General features: G+C 42.3%; 1 long non-coding RNA gene across 2 annotated transcripts in view; it reads right to left on the bottom strand.

Moving 5' to 3' along the window:
* Positions 1-19,465, bottom strand: part of LOC307198197 — a 422,507-nt gene extending 403,042 nt beyond the window's left edge. The window contains exons 1-3 of one of the 2 annotated variants that reach the window (XR_013831577.1): positions 19,245-19,465; positions 14,475-14,559; positions 496-550 (exon numbers count right to left, since the gene is read on the bottom strand). This is a non-coding gene — a long non-coding RNA (uncharacterized lncRNA). The remainder of the gene's footprint in view (positions 1-495; positions 551-14,474; positions 14,560-19,244) is intronic. The other variant, XR_013831578.1, reaches the window with a different exon arrangement.
* Between the last annotated feature and the right edge of the window lie 770 nt (positions 19,466-20,235).

The raw sequence follows: 20,235 nt of genomic DNA, 5'->3' as shown, positions 1-20,235 counted from the left end.
TTTACTTGAAAAACTGTTACTAATCTCTCAAAATCCAACCTGGAGATCTCCTTTTCTAGAAAGTCTTCTCGGATTCCCTGCAGAAAAGTAATCTGTCCCTTTTCTTTGACACATTTTTACTGTTGTACTGTACTATGCATATTAACTTGTCTTTCTCTTTTACTAAATAGTGAAGTCCTTCAGGGCAGAGACTTTGTTTCAACTCTCTGGTCTTAAGGCAGCACAGCAGTTAGAGTGGACATTCAGGAAATATTTATGAAATGCAAAGAGATGGATTGGAAGTTTGGGGGAAGGTGATTATCAAGGACATTTATCAGCTTTGCCTCTCACACTGGAATGGTGCCTGGAACATGGCCCAATCCTTGTGACAAAAGAAGAGACTGTTTGGCTCCAGCCTGCAGTCTGGATTTCCCTGCCAATCAAAGTTGTCATGGAGAGGAGCAACCTCTGCCATTACAGTTTAGCACAATGAAACTGTTTAGAGGAGAGCCTTACCTTCAGGAAATTCCAATGAGCCTGTTTTATTGTTAGCCTCCAACAGTGATGACTCCTATGGGATTAAACAGAGTGTAAAGTAATTGCTAAAACATCCCCCGCTGTGGACAGAGAAGGCTGAACAAGACATAATGCTTCCACTTCACTTGGGATGGAGGGAACTGGCTCATGGAAACTAAGAGTGTTATTGGAGCTTTACAGGGTAGGAAGAGGTAACCAAGAGAGGAGAAGATGCATGGTGATGCAAAGGAAAGAGTCCAAACTTTGGAAATGGACCAGCTCAGGGTGAAACCCCAACCACACCTCCCATCACTTCATGACTCTGTATCTTGATTTGCTCATCTGTAAAACAGGGATATAAAACACTTCTCCTCTAAAGAGTGTGATGATAAAAGAGATAATACACATGAAAATGCCTGATGCAAAGGGGCTCAATAATTTTAGTTCCCTTTCCTCCTGTGGAAATTTGGAGTAAAAACATATCAGAACAAATATGCCAAAATTATGGGACCCAGACCAAGAAAACATAAGCTCCAAAGAGATAGTCTTACTAGAAAACTGAGTAGGAAACAACTCAGCAGGAATTGTTAGACACTAGAAACCTCCTTCCCCACCAATAGAGAACCATGTGGCTGGATTCTGGCCAGAAGGCAGCAACTCTCATCTGCCTCTCTCTTGCAAGGATGGCTTCATGAACAAATGACTTGAACAGTCATACAGGGTCCCCTGCTCAGAGGAGCCTCACACTTGGTTTAATGGTCTGCTGTTACTGTCTTGAAATTCTTTACAATTTTTGAACAAGGGGTGCCAGATTTTTATTTTGCACTAAGCCTTGCAATTAGGAAGCCAGCCCTGGGGCTTCCTTGGTGGTGCAGTGATTAAGAATCCGCCTGCCAATGCAGGGGACATGGGTCCAAGCCCCAGTCTAGGAAGATCCCACACGTTGCAGAGCAACTAAGCCTGTGTGCCACAACTACTGAGCCCACGTGCCACAACTACTGAAGCCCACACGCCTAGAGCCCATGCTCTGCAACAAGAGAAGCCACCACAGTGAGAAGCCCAAGCACCACGATGAAGACTAGCCCCCGCTTGCCTCAACTAGAGAAAGCCCACACTCAGCAATGAAGACCCAACTCAGCCCCCAAAAATGAATAAATAAAATAAAGAAAATTTTAAAAATATTTAAAAAAAGAAGAAGAAGCCAGCCTTGCTCTCTTGTTCTTCATTCCCTATGAATAAGGGACAGCCTAGCTTTTCTCCAGGAACTCCTGTCTGCTAAAGATATGTGTACCTCACAGGACCCAGCCCACTGGGAAATTCTAGCCTGAAAATTCATAGAGTCATCACTAGCAGAAATCCCTAGGAGAGGACTCTCAGGGGTGGAAGGTTGGGGAGGATGCAGACTCCTGCAGACCAGGACTATCAGATAGGGTGGCTTCAGCTGCAAGTAACAGAATATGGGACCAAGAGTGGTGATAGAGACATGTAATTAGCTCATCTAAATAGAAACCTGGAAAGAAGCTCTACCAGGGTGTTTCAGCATCTCTGTGACTCTCCTTGCCATGACTTCATCATCACAATGTGACTGCAGCCATTCTAAAAATAGGTCTTCCCACAACACCACTCAGAGGATGGGAAGGAAGGGAGCCTCTTCCCATACCTATTTTTATTAGAAGAAATTATCTTTTCCAAAAGTCCCCCAGCAGACTGTCCAGTAGGTCTCATTGTCCAAAACTGGGACAGATGGTCACAGCTAGTTGTAAGGAGAGCTGTTAGGCAATACAGATCTACCATAGGGGAATGAGATGACCACAGCTGCCTTATGCCATCTGAACAAGGGTGGGTCCTGTTATCAAGGAGGAAGGAGGAATGTCAGTGGACAAATGACCTTGGATTTGGTGTCATCCCAGTCCCATACCTACTCCTCCTCTGAGGAGCTGATGGAAGCCTGCCTTCCCATCTCTTGCCAAAACTGTTCATGGTTGCCCAAAGCCCCCTGCGTAGGTGTGGCAGAGGGAGTAAGGACAGTTCATCCTCTCATGTGGACCACTCAACTAGTTTCAGAAACATTCAGAAGCTCTCTCATTTACCAGCAGATCCATATTCTTAGGTAATTTCTATACACCAAGCTTCAGTTTTCTCTCCTGTAAAATGGGAATAATAATGCATGCTATATAAAGGTGTGGACAGGACTAAATGAGATCACTGTATAAAACACTCAGTAAATGTTACTTCTACCTTCCCCATGTGTTACAAGTGAAGATAGTGAGCCCCAGAGGAGTTAAAAAAACTTAATGAAGTGGGACTTCCCTGGTGGCACAGCGGTTAAGAATCTGCCTGCCAATGCAGGGGACACAGGTTCGAGCCCTGGTCCCAGAAGATCCTACATGCCACGGAGCAACTAAGCCCATGAGCCACAACTACTGAGCCTGTGTTCTAGAGCCCACAAGCCACAACTACTGAGTCCACATGCTACAACTACTGAAGTCTGTGTGCCTGGAGCCCGTGCTCCATAACAAGAGAAGCCACCACAGTGAGAAGCCCGTGTACCTCAAAAAAGAGTCCTTACCACAACTAGAGAAAGCCCGTGCGCAGCAATGAAGACCCAATGCAGCCAAAAATAAATAAATAAAATAAAGTTATTGGGGAAAAAAAATCAAAAACAAACTTACCAAAGCTTACAAAGCCAGAGGGCAGCAGAACTAAAACTTGAACCCAGGCCTTGCTGATATTGGGTCTGTGCCACCTCTTTGCTCCTGGGGCATTTTTCCACCCAGCACATTCCAACCCTTGCCTTTGCACCTGGATGACTTTTAGGTGTTCAAGAGTTTCTTGCTAAAATGCAAATGCCCTTGGGAAAGGTGTCACTATTATGAGCCATTTCTTCCTGGAAGATGGCTGTTCTCCTGACAAAGGAAGGTCTTGTGGGAGCTAAAGGCCAAGTGGGAAACAGAAAGAGTAAGAAACAAGCTGAGAGGCCCCACAGGCATGTTTTCCACCTTTGCAACCTTGTTTCCAAAAATCACACCCAAAGAAGTCAGGCAATAACCCCGGGTGTCACCACCTCAAACATGGTTGTATTTTCTTTGAGCTGACAGAACAAGGATAGAAATGTAATATAGAATTGTGTTAAGTCATATTAAATTAGGGCACTATTCAGATCCTGGCATGGAACTTTAGATAATAACAGTTTATTGATTTGTAAATTACATTCAGTCAGAATTAGGTCTGTCAGCATAAAGCTGGATTTTGGTAATGCAATTATTTTCAGCAACACAGCATTTGGATATCAATAACATTTAACTTTAGAGAAGAAAAAAATAAACACCTACTACCATGACCATTAAGAACTATGAACCTCCCTATATAAGGCATTAAGTGGGAAGGTCCCACAGGCCGTGGCCCCCGAAGCCTGGAACATCCATCCACGGGGAAAATACAGACTCACTGATTCAGTGTCTGGTGAGAACCCACTTCCTGGTTCATAGATGGCTGTCTTCTCACTGTATCCCCACATGGTGGAAGGGGTAAGGGAGCTTTCTGGGGTCTCTTTTATAAGGACACTGATCCCATTCATGAGGGTTCTACCCCCATAACCTAATTACCTTCCAAAGTCCATGCCTCCTAATATAAACACACTGGATACTAGAATGTAGCATATGAATTTGGGGGGCGGGGGGGGACACAAACATTCTGCTATAGCACCCCTCATCTGCCTTCACCATGATACAAGTAGTAAGAAACCCACAAGCTGTGATTTGAAGAAGCTTAAGAGACCAGTTCCTCAAACTTCATTCTCCCCTGACATCAAGCCTGGAATTCAACCCTTGATGCTGTATTCACTCATTGGTGGCACAAATATTCTGTTCCAACCCTAACTGGTTACTGCAATTCAATTCTGGCACTACCACCTGCAGCTTGCACAGATGCACAAGTTAAAGGCTCAGTGCTCTGTAAGATTCTCCTCACTTCAGATGCTAACTGTGCTTCAGGGTGTCTCAGACTACCTATGCTTTTGACTGACTATAAATTTGAAGGTTCCCATGACAGGCTTGACAATTTGTTAGAATTACTCACAGAACTCCAGAAAGTGTTATACTTATGATGACAATTTTATTACAAAGGATACAAATCCGAACCAGCCAAATGAAGAGACACACAGGATGAGGTATGGGAGGGTCCCCAATGCAAATCTTCCATACCCTCTCCAAGTGGAATCAGGGCATTTCATCCTCCCAGTACGTGGATGTGTTCAACAACCAGGAAGCTCCACTGAGCTCTGGTGTCCAGAGTTTTTACTGGGGTTTCACTGTGTCAACACGATTGATTAAATCACTAGCCATGTGATTAAACTCAATCTCCAATCCCCCTGCTGCCTAGAGGTCAAGCTGGCTCAAAGTCAAACCCTCTAGTCATATGGTCAGCCTTTCTGGGGACCAGCTCCCATCCTGAAGCTATCCAGGGGCTAACTAGGAGTCATCTTATTAGCATAAACTCAGGTGTGACAGGGGGTTCATGAATAAAAAAGACACTCTTGGGCTTCCCTGGTGGCACGGTGGGTAAGAATCCGCCTGTCAATGCAGGGGATATGGGTTCGAGCCCTGGTCTGGGAGGATCCCACATGCCGCGGAGCAGCTGGGCCCGTGCACCACAACTGCTGAGCCTGTGCTCTAGAGCCCATGGTCCGCAACAAGAGAAGCCACCGCAATGGGAAGCCCGCACACCACAATGAAGAGTGGTCCCCGCTCACTGCAGCTAGAGAAAGCCCATGCACAGCAACGAAGACCCAACGCAGCCAAAAATTAATTAATTAATTATTTTTTTAAAAAAGATACTCTTTTCATTTGGGAAATTCCAATTTTAGAAGCTCTGTGCCAGGAACCTGAGACAAAAACAGACAAATTCTTTATTATCCAACGCACATGAGCTGCCTTTGCCAGCATAAATATAGCAAGGCAGGTAAGCCGTGGGGCCCCTGAGTCTGTCATTTCCCTTTTAAGAGGAGACACAAAAAGAGCTAGTTACCTTGGCTTTTTGTTTTTGTCATATTTATTTCTGTTTATTTTTCTGAACTGATATTTCTTTTCCTGATACCCTAAACCAAATTCTGGACCGCTGAAATTCTGCCTGCCCAAAGTACCAAAGTAGGACCCCTCCTCACCCCCAGATCCAACCTCCTACCACAAACACATCAGCATCAACCACTAAGTATTGTTTCAATGATACTATAAACCCACAGAAATTTTTAAATAGGATACTCATTTTGTATTCCTCACAGCCAGCACATATTAAACTGCCAAGAACTTATCTGGTGCTCAATAAACACTTGTTCAGTTTAATTAGCTGATTAATTTGAATATTAGCTATAACATATCCAACTCAGAAAACCACAAACATTTAATGAACACAAACTGTAATCCAAGCTCTTGAGAAATAACAATGAATAAAGCATAGTCCCTGGTCCCAAGGAGCTGACTATGGCATAGAGAAGACAAAAAATGACAATAATAATTTCATTATAACATTTAAATTCTGTAATAGAATCAAAGTACTATAGGAACCTTAGTAATGATTATTATTTGAGTAGCAATGTGTGTGTTGTGGCATTGGAAGGTAAGAATGCAAAAGAAGGAATTCACAGAAGAGAAGATGTTTGAGCCATCTTTCATTGGAAGAGTCAGACACCAGTAGAGGAGCACAGGCAAATTTTAGGCAAAGTAAAACTGTGGAGTGGGTGAGAAGGGGGCTACAAAGGGGAAGCAAAGAGTAATTTAAGGGTGATAGCATTATTCTGTATGGAACTAGGGTAGATACATTTTTCTGTGCATTTGTCAAAAACCGTAGAGCTTTACATCACAAACGGTGAACTGCAATGTATGCAGATTTTTTTTCTTTAAATATCAACCAGGAGATGGAAGGATCACAGGATGAAACACAGACTGTGACAAAATAATTGAAATGTTTTACAGATATATGAACAGGGTTGGAGAAAAGAATCACTCATCTAAGTAACTTTGGAAAATGTAAGGCAAGAGACAAATGGAAATCTACATAAATATGGTACTCTAGTTGGTAAAGTTGTTTCTCACAGGGTTACAGGTTAAAAATTCTGAAACCATTTCACATGTACACTGGGACTGAACTAATGGGTAAACAGATGGTGGACTGTGGGAGCCAGGTTTATCACTATCGGTGAGGGAAATTACAGATAAGCAGGAGGGAAAGGCTAGAATAAACCACTGGGTGCTAAATTCTGAGACATTATCCTGAATTCCCTTTTAGCGTATTATAGACACAAGTAGACAGAAATCATTACAGATATGTGTGTAGTCATGAGTTAGTATACACACACATATTTCTTGGCTCTGTCAGCTGGGAGGGCCTAGAAGCAATGACATTCCAGTAGCAATGAGCACACCACGTACCCACATCTTAATTTCTAACACCATTCCCCAATAAAAGGAACCAGGGCTCCTTGGAATATGGCTGAGTCTGAGGCTAGGGCAGGGAAGATACAAAATGAGCCCAGAACATCTTGTACTGCCAAAAAAATTAAGTACTCAAAAAACAAAAAGATAGGGACATTTAAAACAAAAAAAAGAATGCAGGAGCCAATCTGAAAGATCTTCAGTGGTCAAAGCTGTAATAATTTAGTGTAGTATTGGATGTTAACCCAAAGTATACAATAAACATTCATGAGTCCATACCGATATAAACAAATGACCTAATAAATAAATCTAGGCTTAGAGACAAGGTTTCCTTACAGAAGAATTCCAAATAATTTATATAGATACTCTCCCTTCCAGGAAATGCAGCTTTGCAGCTTTATCTCCTACACACACACACACACACACACACACACACACACACACACACTTCTTGAGTGTATGACGCACTTAGTGACTTGCATCTAAAGAAAAGAGGATACAAAGGGAAAAAAATAGAAGTAACTTTACAGTGAAGAAATCTGGCAAACACTTCCTTAACCAAATGACCAAAGTTCACATCAGTAAACCATGTTAATAGTTTATACCTTTGATGTGATGTGATGAGAATGGTACTTCACTTCTACAGTCTTCTTCCCAAAAACCCATAGCACAGCCTAACCAGGAGAAAAACATCTGACAAACCCAAACTGAGAGAATTCTACAGAACACATTCAACAGCAGCATTCCTCAAAACTGTCAAGGTTATCAAAAACAAGACTTGAAAAACTGTCACAGACCAGAGAAGACTAAGGAGAGATGACATCTAATATAATGTGGTATCCTGGATGGAACCCTTGAGTAGAAAGAAGACATTAGTGGGGAAAAAAAAAACAAACCCAAAATACAATAAAATCTGAAGTTTAGCTAATAGTCATATGCCAATGTTGGTTTCTTAGTTGTGACAAGGGGGCCAATCAGTCAGGTAGTCATAGAAATGAGGGTAAACAGACTAGAGACAATCTGAGCTAGAAACAATAGCACTTAGTATGTAGATAGGCTAATTAGGTTGGTTTGGGACAATCAGGGAAATCAAAGATTACTGAGTATTTTTATCTTAAATAACTGAAAGGTTGGTTATGCTACAAACCAAACAGGGATTTCGGAGAAGATTAAGGGGACAGATCATGAGCGTGGTTTGAGCCTGCTGAGTGTAGAGTACCTCTAGTAGACCCAGGTGCAAACATACAGCAAGAAAAATGAAGTCCAGACCTGACCTCAGGAAGGAGGTTGAGGCTGTACAGGAAGCAGTGGTCACCAACACACCAAGTGCTCTCCAGCGTAGTCCGATTCAAAGTGCCCTGGAATGGCAGTCTCCCCATTTCTACATTCAGTTCGAAACCATTTCAAACATGATGATAGATTTCTCTCAAGACAAAGCTCTTTTTAAAAATGATTATGTAAAAAAAAAATGTTTAAAAATAAAAATGATTACGTGACCTTCAAGAAATTCCATCCACCTCTCATTTCAGCCTTGAAATCCGAGTATGTTCCCTCCAAACGAACTTTACATGTCCAAGGTAAAATTGACACCATGGGCTAACGATCTTATAATTTTACTCTTAAATGATGGCTGAGCAAAGCTATGTAGTATAAGTTAGTGTAAACATGAAAACTAATTAGAAATCATTTGAAGAGGCAATATAACATGGTGGTTATAAAGACAGGCATTGACAAATGAGACTAGGTATGGATTGCGGTTTCAACACTGACTAGCAGTGTAATCTTGGGCAATTTACCAAACCTCTTACAACCTCTATTTCCTCATCTGTAAAATGAGGTTTAAAAACAAGTGTTTAGATATAGTTCCCCACAATAGGATAATAGTGAGAAATGAATGACACGCCTGGCATATACTAAGTCCTTGAATAAATGTTAACTTATAGTGGTAAAAGTACAGTAATAGTAGTAGTAACGTTTGCCTACTCAGTTTCATGTGTATAGTAATTTGGTATCATGCTAACTTTCTTGAATTATTGTAAGAATGTTTTCAGTTATATAGTCACTCATCAACTTGTTAAGACTGTAATATTTTACGGTAAATGAGTAATAAAACATTGGATCAATTCATTTTGTCACTGGTTTACAACTTTAGGAAAAAGGAGGCTGGTTTAAAAGAGGGGAAAAAAGTGAGTCAGTTTTATCTTTTTATTTATAGTTTGTTTCAGATGGCTGGCATTTTGAAATCCTCATTTTGAGAGGAAAAGTCAGTCTCACAGCTGTGATTTTTTCCCATCTTCGTAGAAAAACATGCCTTTCCTAACACCTGGAAGGACTCCAGAAGGAAGCTAAGGTGATACCCGTTGTGATGCCACAGACTTTCTGCAAAAACTTGATGAACATGCCAGGCCAAACAGAAAGGAACGTTGTAGGCAAGATTACAAGGTTTGTAAAACAACAGCAAAAACAAATCCCACCTATTTAAAGGACGACATTTGATGGAAGTACAATGGAATTAGCTCTCTTTGTGACAAAAATTTAAGCACAGTTACCTTGCAAGGAAAGAAAGAAAATGTAATTAATTAATGCCAGTGATGGTTGACCATAATGGAAAAGACATAATGTGCCACCATTGAGCTCATCTGCATTCGATTCAGAGGACACTTCTAATGCAAATGCATCCATTTTATTTTAAGTTATTAGTTAGGTGATAGACTGAAACCAGGAATCTTGAACATAGCAAAGAACATTTTCTTCCAGTCCTTTTCTTTTTCTTTTTGCGGTACGAGGGCCTCTCACTGTTGTGGCCTCTCCCATTGTGGAGCACAGGCTCCAGACGTGCAGGCTCAGTGGCCACAGCTCACGGGCCCAGCCGCTCTGCGGCATGTGGGATCTTCCCGGACCGGGACACGAACCCATGTCCCCTGCATCAGCAGGCGGACTCTCAACCACTGCGCCACCAGGGAAGCCCTCTTCTGGTCCTTTTTATACATGCCCAGCGTGGTGTCTTACACCTTGTGGGCAGCTAAGAACTGTTGACAATTTTGACCTTGAGATGAGTAATTAGAAGAGAAATTAATTCTAAATCTTGAGTGTCAACAAATAATTTTAAATCTTGTAATTGATTTCAGACACCGAGGACAAAACAGAGCAGGGATTAAAAGCCACTCAATAGGGACTTCCCTAGTGGCTCTGTGGTTAAGAATCTGCCTGCCAGTGCAGGGGACACGGGTTCAAGCCCTGGTCCAGGAAGATCCCACATGCCACAGAGCAACTAAGCCCTTGCACCACAACTACTGAGCCTGCACTCTGGAGCCTGTGAGCCACAACTACCGAAGCCCGCATGCCTAGAGCCCGTGCTCTGCAACAAGAGAAGCCACTGCAACGAGAAGCCCGCACACCGCAACGAAGAGGAGCCCCCGCTCACCACAACTAGAGAAAGCCTGCATGCAGCAATGAAAACCCAAAGTAGCCAAATAAATAAATAAATTTATTTTTTTTAAAAAGCCACTCAATAGCTGTGAAGTTGTGGGCGACTGAGTCTCAGGTTCATTATCTGCAAAGCGGGAATATAATGGCAGGGACTACCCCATAAACTCGATCTGAGGATTAGGAGAGAGGACAGCTATCACACTCAGCACAGGGCCTACAGAGATGTCAGACATCAGTAACTAGTCCTCTTTGTAAATAATTAGCACTAGGGGAGGTATAATTTCTCCTCTACCCTTGTAGGGTCTCTGGCTGGGCCTAAGAATTAAATTGACATAAAACAGATCAACAGGATAAAAGCATACACATTTACTTAGTAATTTTTACATATACATGGGAGCCTTCACGAGAAAAATGAAGACCCAAAGAAGTAGTTATGGCCCAAAGTTTATATACTAGGTTGGAAAAGAGTGGTGAACAGTGAAAATATGACAAGACAAAGGGGTGTGGGCTAGCACAGTTAATTGTGGAAAAGTAACTAAAAAAAGACTTATTTAACAAGGTTTGTTTGTACAGATTTGTCTCTGCCTTGATTCCCTGTCTCTGGTGATAATGTTTCTTTCCTCCTAATACAGGAAGGGCACCTTGCACAGGGGCGTTTTACCTCCTGCTTTCAAGAAGAGAAAGGAAGGTCAGCGTGCCCTTTTTGCCACTTCTTCAAAGTGCCTTTAAAGTAATCAATATGCCCAAATGGTATGTTCTGGGGTGACATATTCTGACATCCTACACTGCCTTTACACACTAGGGGCACAACCCAAATCCAAGGCAATAAAATGAGAAGTACTATCTATTTCACTGACGAGGAAACTGAGGTGCAGAGAGTTGACTTGCCCAAGGGCACACAGAGCCAGAATTGAACCCAAATTCCTTTAACTTTAGAGTAGCTCTTCACAGTATTCAATGACTGCCTCTCTGAAAAGGGTACGAAGGTCATCGGAACACATGCTTTTTACCACCCACAAAACTTCCAAGGCAACGAAGAAGAGGTGAGTTTGGGAAAGGAACAGAGTATCAGAAGACATTTCAGAACCCTCTCCACAAAAGCAGCTGATATGATGATCCCCATGGAATCAAAGACTCCCAATCCCAAAGATCAAATGACCCTCAACCCCAAAGATGCACCAACAGCAATTCTTCAGAAGCTGCCCAGGACAGAGTGGAGAAGGGAGGCCCAGGAGAGGAGAACCCGGGCTGTCTGGTACTCAGCCTACTTCAAGCCTAAAGATGGAGGGAAGGATAGTATTTCACATTGGAATAATCATTATAATACATGAATTTCATTAAAGATTTTTCTCAAGCCTTTTTTTTAATCTGGTTACAAAAGTAATACATATTCATTAAAATAGACTTGGAAAAAATACAAGTAAAGGGAAGAAAACAAGTCACAATACTACTACCAGACACAACCACACTTAACAGTCTGATACATTAATTTGTTTTATGTAAATATGCATATTTTAATAGCAAAAAAGGACATCATCCTGTTCTTGCTATTTTGTAACCTGCTTTTCAGTAATATTTCATCCACCTTTTCCCAAAGCATAAGTTTTCCCCTCCAAGTCCCCTGATAGCTCATTTAATGGCTGATACTCTCCTTTGTGCATTTATTAGAACTTATTCAAACAGTCTCCAATTCTGAGATGTCAAGGTGGTTTCTAGCTTATTGCTACTACAAACCATGCTTTTTGTGCAAACATATTTAGCCCAGTCATGATGATCTCCCTAGTATAAATTCCTAGATATAACTATTAGGCCAAATTATGTGCTTATTTTTAAGGCTTTTAATGAATGTTAACAAAATGACCTCCATAAAGGATGCACTGATTTATACTCCCACTAGCAATGTATGAGGACCCTCTCTTCAAAAACAAAGAACAGGGCTTCCCTGGTGGCGCAGTGGTTGAGAGTCCGCCTGCCGATGCAGGGGACACGGGTTCGTGCCCCGGTCCGGGAAGATCCCACATGCCACGGAGCGGCTGGGCCCGTGAGCCATGGCCACTGAGCCTGCGCGTCCGGAGCGTGTGCTCCGCAACGGGAGAGGCCACAACAGTGAGAGGCCCACGTACGGCAAAAAAAAAAAGCAAAAAACAAAGAACAGGGACTTCCCTGGTGCCACAGTGGTTAGGAATCTGCCTGCCAATGCGGGGGACATGGGTTCGAGCCCTGGTCTGGGAGGATCCCACATGCCGCACAGCAACTAATCCCGTGCGCCACAACTACTGAGCCTGTGCTCTACAGCCTGCGAGCCACAACTACTGAGCCCACATGTCACAACTACTGAAGCTCGTGCTCCTAGAGCCCGTGCTCCGCAACAAGAGAAGCTACTGCAATGAGAAGCCCCACGCACCGCAAAGAAGAGTAGCCCCCGCTCGCCGCAACTAGAGAAAGTCCGCGCACAGCAACGAAAACCCAATGCAGCCAAAAATAAATAAATAAATACCAAAAAAAAAAAAAGAACAAAAAGCTGCTCAATTATTGAATGCAAACAGTTCTGTTAATACATTTTAACATTCAAAATATAACTAAATAAGAGCAAGAATAAGTTTATTTTGTCCTCTCTACAGGGGCCTACTCCCCCTTCCAGGAACTCCCCATCCTCCGTCTATCCTCAGCACTTCAAGAGAACAGCCCTAACTCTGTCACTGGCTTATCCAGGAAACAATGGTGCCCACTCCCTATATATAGTCCTGGATACTGCTGAGGTAATCCATTGACCAGATTTTATCTAACTTTGCAAATTCTTATCCTTTTAAAGACAGGATTACTTTCTGGGTTGCTGACTCAAGGGAACATTCCTTTGAAGGTAAAAGATCTATTAACATATAAAAGAACAGTACACCTTGGCAAATCACCCATCACCTCAGATAATCTGTCTTCCAGGAAAACCACTTAACACTATGTAAAAGTTCACTTCTCAAATCCCAATGGTTTTGACCTATTTGGGTTCCTTTAGTCATAAGGAAAGCTCATTGATCCTGAAAACCTAAAAAGCCTAGTAAGTAAACGAGAAAGATTGGAAGCTACTGATAAAATAAGTAGTTATTGGAGTTCAGGATCAATTCACTTCCAGTCTGTTGGAAAAAAGCTAATTTATGGCAGAAAACCATGATTAATCTTAGAATAAACAATATTATGATACAAGTGAGTTATGAGTTACTGGAGATAGGAAGAATATTTAGTAGAACATGACTTATTCAGACATGTAATTCTTTCCTTAGCTTAGTAAAGCTGTGTGGCAAAAATGCCAAAAACAGCTTTGCAACTGGAATATGCAATTTAAAATAAGTAAAGATTACTCCCAGGTAGTTTATTGCTTTAACTACATCGAGCCATGTCCCTGTAACAGACTGCATAATGACTCTCATTTCATTTTTTGGTTTGTGCCAAATATCTTCAGTTAGTTTTGCTTTATTGGCTTCACGCAATTTATTGCAGCACTAGAATGTGATTGTAATGCAACTAGTATTTTAGTTTTAAAATATTTTTAAAATACCTTTTTATCTTCCACTGGTAATTTTTCTTCTTTATGGTGACTATACTGCCTGCATTAATACAAGCCATAGAAATTATACAGTGTGGAACCTTGTTTTCAGCAGCTCCTTTTCTCACAAAGAGCAAAATCTTAAGAGCCAACTCCCATAACATGGATGAGAGCCAAGTATGTGCCCGGGGAGAAGCAACAACATAAATAACAGAATTTACAACTGAGTAAAGTGATTGATTTGACTACAAATTACTAGAAAGCCTAATTTTCCCATTGATTAGAGAAGAGGTGAAATGTCCTTTAAGATCTTCTATTTATAAGTAGTCTTCAAATAAATCCCTGAAATGCAGACCCAGTATCCAAAGTGGTAGCTTTTGGAGAAGACTAGAACCCTTTAGATACTCTTCGAAAATATATATAGTTAGCCTGGTTTGTATTCATTAATTTGACCAACTTCCCAACACGACTGTAATCTGCTAAGAAATTTTTAAATTATTTCCAATTTCCTGAAAGTTGGCTAAGTAATGTGCTAAATATGATTTTACTTATAGTTAAACCCAATCAATAATATACAGCATTACCTTAGTGGTGGTTTTGTAGGACAGGAAGAAAGAGGACTGTATCTTCCAGTTCTAAGAGCTCCTTATTCTAGGCACCTTTGCAGAGCTGTACCAGAAAAGAAACAAATCAAGTGAGATTAGTCACTTAGGTTCAGCTGAAAACATATTTCTCAACCATTTCCTTGTATCCTGCCTAAACTTTGCTGTGAATAATTTATCCCATAGACTAAGGTATCCCACAGACTCTTTAAACAGTCTCTTGTTAAAATTCAGAATTCCAGGGAGAGGTAGCATAGCAGACTATTATCAGTCATTACTTCTTAATAAAATGAGTTTATTAAATTGATATATAAACACAGCAGAGTCATAATGGAATAGCATACAGGATGGTTATATTTTGAAGGAGAAAGGGAAAGTTCAAAATATGAGTTCTGCACACAGTAATCTCAGCTCACACACTGCAATAGGGGCCAAGGGGCAGCCAGAAAAGAGCCCAGAATACTGGGCAGCAAAGGACAGGAGTGCCAGGAAATCACGGGAGAGCACAGAAAGTGAAAATAAAAAGGCTTCATTAAGAACTAAGAGTAATTCAAAAATAATAACAAGCATTGGCAACTATTTGAAGAAATTGAAATCTTCACACATTACTGGTGGGAATGTAGAGTGGCACAGCCATTGTGGAAAACAGTCTGACAGTTCCTCAAAAAGACCCAGCAGGGCTTCCCTGGTGGCGCAGTGGTTGAGAGTCTGCCTGCCAGTGCAGGGGACACGGGTTCGAGCCCTAGTCTGGGAGGATCCCACATGCCGCGGAGCAACTACGCCCGCAAGCCACAACTACTGAGCCTACTGGAGCCTATGCTCCGCAACAAGAGAGGCCGCGATAGTGAGAGGCCTGCGCACCACGATGAAGAGTGGCCCCCGCTTGCCGCAACTAGAGAAAGCCCTCGCACAGAAACGAAGACCCAACACAGCCAAAAATAAATATATTAAAAAAAAAAAAATTTAGTCATCCTCATTTAAAAAAAAAAAAAAAAAGACCCAGCAAGTCCATTCCTAAGTATACAGGAGAATCAAAAATACATGTCCACACCAAAGCTTCTACGTGAATGTTCACAGCAGTATTATTCATAACAGCTAAAAAGTGGAAACAACCCAAATATTCATCAACTGATGAATGGATAACCAAATGTGGTATAATATATTCATACAGTGTAATATTATTTAGTAACAAAATGAATGAAGTACTGATATATGCTACAACATGGAAGAACCTTGAAAACGTTATGCTAAGTAAAAGAAGCTAGTCACAAAAGAGCACATATTGTAAAATTCCATTTATATGAAATGTTCAGAATAGACAAACCTATAGATATACAAAGTAGGTTAGCAGTTGCCTAGGGCTGGGGGTTCAGCAGGTAGGGAGTGTCTGCTAATGGGCTTGAGGCTTCTTTTGGGCAGTTGAAAATGTTCTAAAATTAGATTACGGTGATGATAGCACAACCCTGTGAATATACTAGAGAACAATGAACTAATAAGGACCTACTGTATAGCACAGGGAACTCTACTCAATACTCTGTAACGGTCTATATGGGAAAGAATTTAAAAAAGTGGAGATATATATATGTATAACTGATTCACTTTACTGTACACCTGAAACTGACACATTGTAAATCAACTATACTCCAATAAAATTTTTTTAAATGAACTGTATACTTGAAATTAATAAATTAAATGTTATGTATATCTCAATATACCTATTTAAAAAACTAATTATACCTGGAGTTGACCCAAGTTCCTCATCCAGTCCTATTACCTATATTTCTAATTAACTTCTAACTAACTTATTCTGAAAGAGCATAGAAATGGATAACCCAACAATTAAAAATGTAAAGAATGTGAACCCCAAACCAAATAGAACTGGATTGGAATCTAAGCTTCACGAACACTTTTTGGACCCCTGAGGTAGATAAGTTTGTCCGGACCATGACTGGTTGCTCTTGCCCTGATCAAACACTGAGTACAAGCCCCCCAACCTATTTGCCATCCTATCTTGCTAAGTAAACAACTATATTTTCAAAATAAATTCCAGATTTTGAGTTTTCATCAATAACATTCTAGGGTACAAAAGTTTAAAAAAATAATAATAAAACTCAATTGCTCATTAGAGGCAGTTTAATTAAACATATTCTTGAGTGTCTTCCAACCCATGTGAACCACCAGGAGAATGATGACCTGGCCTCTTAGTTGGAATGCCAGGGAAGAAAAAAATACAACCTTGACATAATTATGTGAGTGAGATCACGACTGGAACACACAGGAAGCTACATAGAAATTCAAGCTCAAAGCCTCTCGTAAACAATTTCACTTGCCAAAATTTTACTTTTAATGAAATTTGGATTTAGCCTTAATAGATTTGGTGGCATAGCTGTCCACAACATGACTTCTGCAAGGAACTGTAGAAAAACAAGTAAGTACTGACCACTGAAAGAGTTAGTCTTTTGGAGCTTACAGTCTGAAGATGAACTCTCTAGATTTCACAGAATCCAGAATGCTCTGTATCTGCTATAGGAAACTCCTCCATAACAACATATCTCATTATCTTTAAGACAAAGTGTAGGTGTTTACCCCAGCCCTTAACAAAAATTTTACACAGAATGACTCTTCGGATTACAGATTCCCTCAGACTGAACATAGAGTTTACCCCATCTTTGAAAAAAGCTTTCTGTCATCCAGCAAATGTTATAGACTCCTTAACTTGACAGATTTATTCTCAGAATTCCATATCGTCTTTCTGCTCAGCAAGCCTCTGAACCAAGCATCTTGCGTGAAGAGCAAAAAAGCTTTTGGGTACAACTTGTCCACGGGTACAACTCTACACTCTGCTTCTTACATGTGATAAATCTTCTTGAGGAGTCAGCTATGAACAACGAAGACTTCATACCACCCTTATTAGTCTATCCTCAGCCTTCGATTCTATGGACAGGGACTGTCTTTGCACTAAACAAAATTCCAATTTTAGACAGAATAAAAGAGGGCTTTCTGAGTCCTACTTCATTTTAGCATGTACATAGTAGGCAACTTTATTCCTATTTCAGACACATGGGATGCCTGCCCTCCCACCATTGTTAATAGGAAGATGGATGAGTACTCTAGGGTGAAGCTTTTCAACAGGAAGAGCCTTAAGACCCAATTCAAACTGTAGGCTAATCACTGTCAAAAAAAATCAGTTCAAATTCAACTGTGCCAAAGAGAAATGACTGATTTGGGTAGGAATCTGTCAACGTTCAAATAGACTAATACTACAGAGTTCCATCCATCAAGTTACCACATGTGCTGTAGTTTAAGGGTGTGATTTTTTTTTTTTAATAAATTTATTTATTTATTTATTTATTTTTGGCAGTGTTGGGTCTTCACTGCTGCGCGCAGGCTTTCTCCTGTTGTGGCGTGCAGGGGCTACTCTTCATTGCAGGGCACAGGCTTCTCATTGCCATGGCTTCTCTTGCTGCGGAACACAGGCATGCAGGCTCAGTCACGGTAGCTCGCCGGCTCTAGAGCGCAGGCTCAGTAGTTGTGGTGCACGGGCTTGGTTGCTCCGAGGCATGTGGGATCTTCCACAGGCTCAAACCCGTGTCCCCTGCATTGGCAGGCAGATTCTTAACCACTGCGCCACCAGGGAACCCCAAGGGTGTGATTCTTAAATAATTCATCCTGGTGGGATATCAGAGGACTGTGTGAGATTTCAGCAGGGACTCCCCACAGGTCACTTCGTGTCCAGGAAGCCAACTAGAACCAGGGCCTTCCAATTTTTCTTGCCAAAATGCTCCTTTCCTGGCTCTGTGATATAGAATTACAGGGCCTCAAATAAAAACCTCTCTAGGCATTCAAATTGCTAGCTGCATTTTGAGGGAATTTTTTTCTTGTGTACAGGCTCCGCTGTAGCTTACCACCTTGCAAACTTGAGATAACCCTTGCTTCAGGACAAAAACACAGGCTTTTACAACTTCTTTCCTGAATAAGAAAGGCATCTTTATGCAAGGGGATCTATTGCTTCCCTGGATAACATTACAATAGACCATCCTTGAAAGCTCATACACTGAAGCTGACTATGTTCAATCGGAAAAGGAGGGACTTTCTGTTTGTTTGCTTGAGGGGTTGTCTGTTATCTTATGGGTAAAGGGTAGTTCATACACTCACCAAGGTATGGAGAACCAGGTTTGAGGTTCAGCTTTCAGGAACAATGCCCAAAATCACACCACAGAACTGAGTTAGTGAGGACACCGTTACCACTGGCCCTGTGCTCTGGACACCTCAATTGGCCTGTCCGCCTCTTTCACACCAGGAGCACCACTCTGCCACCACTGCTGCTGCCTCTTGTACTGAGAAAGCACCACATCCCTGCCTTCTTGTAACTGTGGCACCAAGTGTCGCCGACCCTTTCGAGTGGGACCTCAATGAGACCAAATTCAGTTCAGACACAAGGGAAAATTTTAGCCTTTGATCAAAGAACGGAGAGGCGGGAGCTTATGCTCTAAAGTACACGTTCTCCCCGACCGGTGGTTGGCGGGGTTCGTTTACAGAGTGTGGAGGGAGGGGCAGAGTTCTCGCGGGTCCTCCGCAGGCCTGTTGCACACAGGTCTTCTCCACCCGGCCCAGCGCACCAAGCTGAAGTGTGCGGCGCACGCAGGCTGGAAACTCTAATCCTAAATGTTAGGTGCAAGTACTCTGCACACGGCCCCCTGTAGGCAAGTGAAACTAGAGTAGGCACAAAAGGAGTCAGACATTATTACTGACCTTTTCAAGTCGGGCTACAACAAGGGTCTTCCTGCCTGGTGTCGTTGGAGCCAATAAAATGAGAACGCGTTCGCTTCGGACGCAAAGGAAAGTTTTATTCTTTCATTAAAGAAGGGAGAAGTACAACTTCCCACTCTAGAGCACATACTCTCCCGACAGGCTGTGGGCAGCGGGGCTACTTTATAGGAATCTCGTCAGCGGGGCGGAGAGCGGGCAGAGTGCTCGCGAGACCGGCGCAGCTGTGCGGCTCATGCTCGCACTCTCCCAACAGGCTGTGGGCAGCCGGGCTGCTTTATAGGAATCTCGTCAGCGGGGAGGAGAGAGGGCAGAGTGCTCGCGAGACTGGCGCAGCTGTGCGGCTCACGCTCGCTCCACATCTTAGTGCCGGGCACAGAGCTTCTGCACGTGGCCCGCCGCCGCCATCTTGAACTGAGGTATCATGCGCTGCGCTTCTGCACACGGCCCCGCCTGGCCAGCTGAGGCGTCTGTGCAGCCTGTTTGCACTCTGGGAACTCCGGTCTGAAGGGCCGGGTGCGAGGCGTCTGCCAGCTGAACCCGATGAGCGAGTGAAACCAGACTAAGCCCAAAGGAAAAAAAAAAAGGTTAGACTTTATTTTATTACCCAGATTCTGCTGTTATTTCTTGGGAATTGTTAATGGGCTTTGCCAGTGACAAACCCCTCCTCTACCTTTTGTCCCGCTCAGGTGAGGCCTATCAGCTCTGCATTTTGGGCAGAAGGCCCTGGGGGTCGGCTTCCTGCTTCTGTGACTTGAGTGGGAGGTTACTGTTTCCTGCCAGCCTTTTTCCCTCTCACAGAACGGCTCCCATCCGTGAACCATTCCTCTTCGGGCGTTTGGGAGAGGCTTACTTTCTCGGTCAGATGTGAGTGGAATAGACAAGGTCTGTGGTTTCCATGCAGTCATGCTCCAGGGGCCCTGTTTCTGTGGGTAACAGGGTGGCAGGATTCAGCTTGTGATAGGTTTTTATGGTA

This window comes from Stenella coeruleoalba, assembly GCF_951394435.1.
Source record: "Stenella coeruleoalba genome assembly, chromosome: 15".
In the NCBI taxonomy this organism is placed as follows: domain Eukaryota; kingdom Metazoa; phylum Chordata; class Mammalia; order Artiodactyla; family Delphinidae; genus Stenella; species Stenella coeruleoalba.
This window is presented reverse-complemented; position numbering and strand designations above follow the sequence as displayed.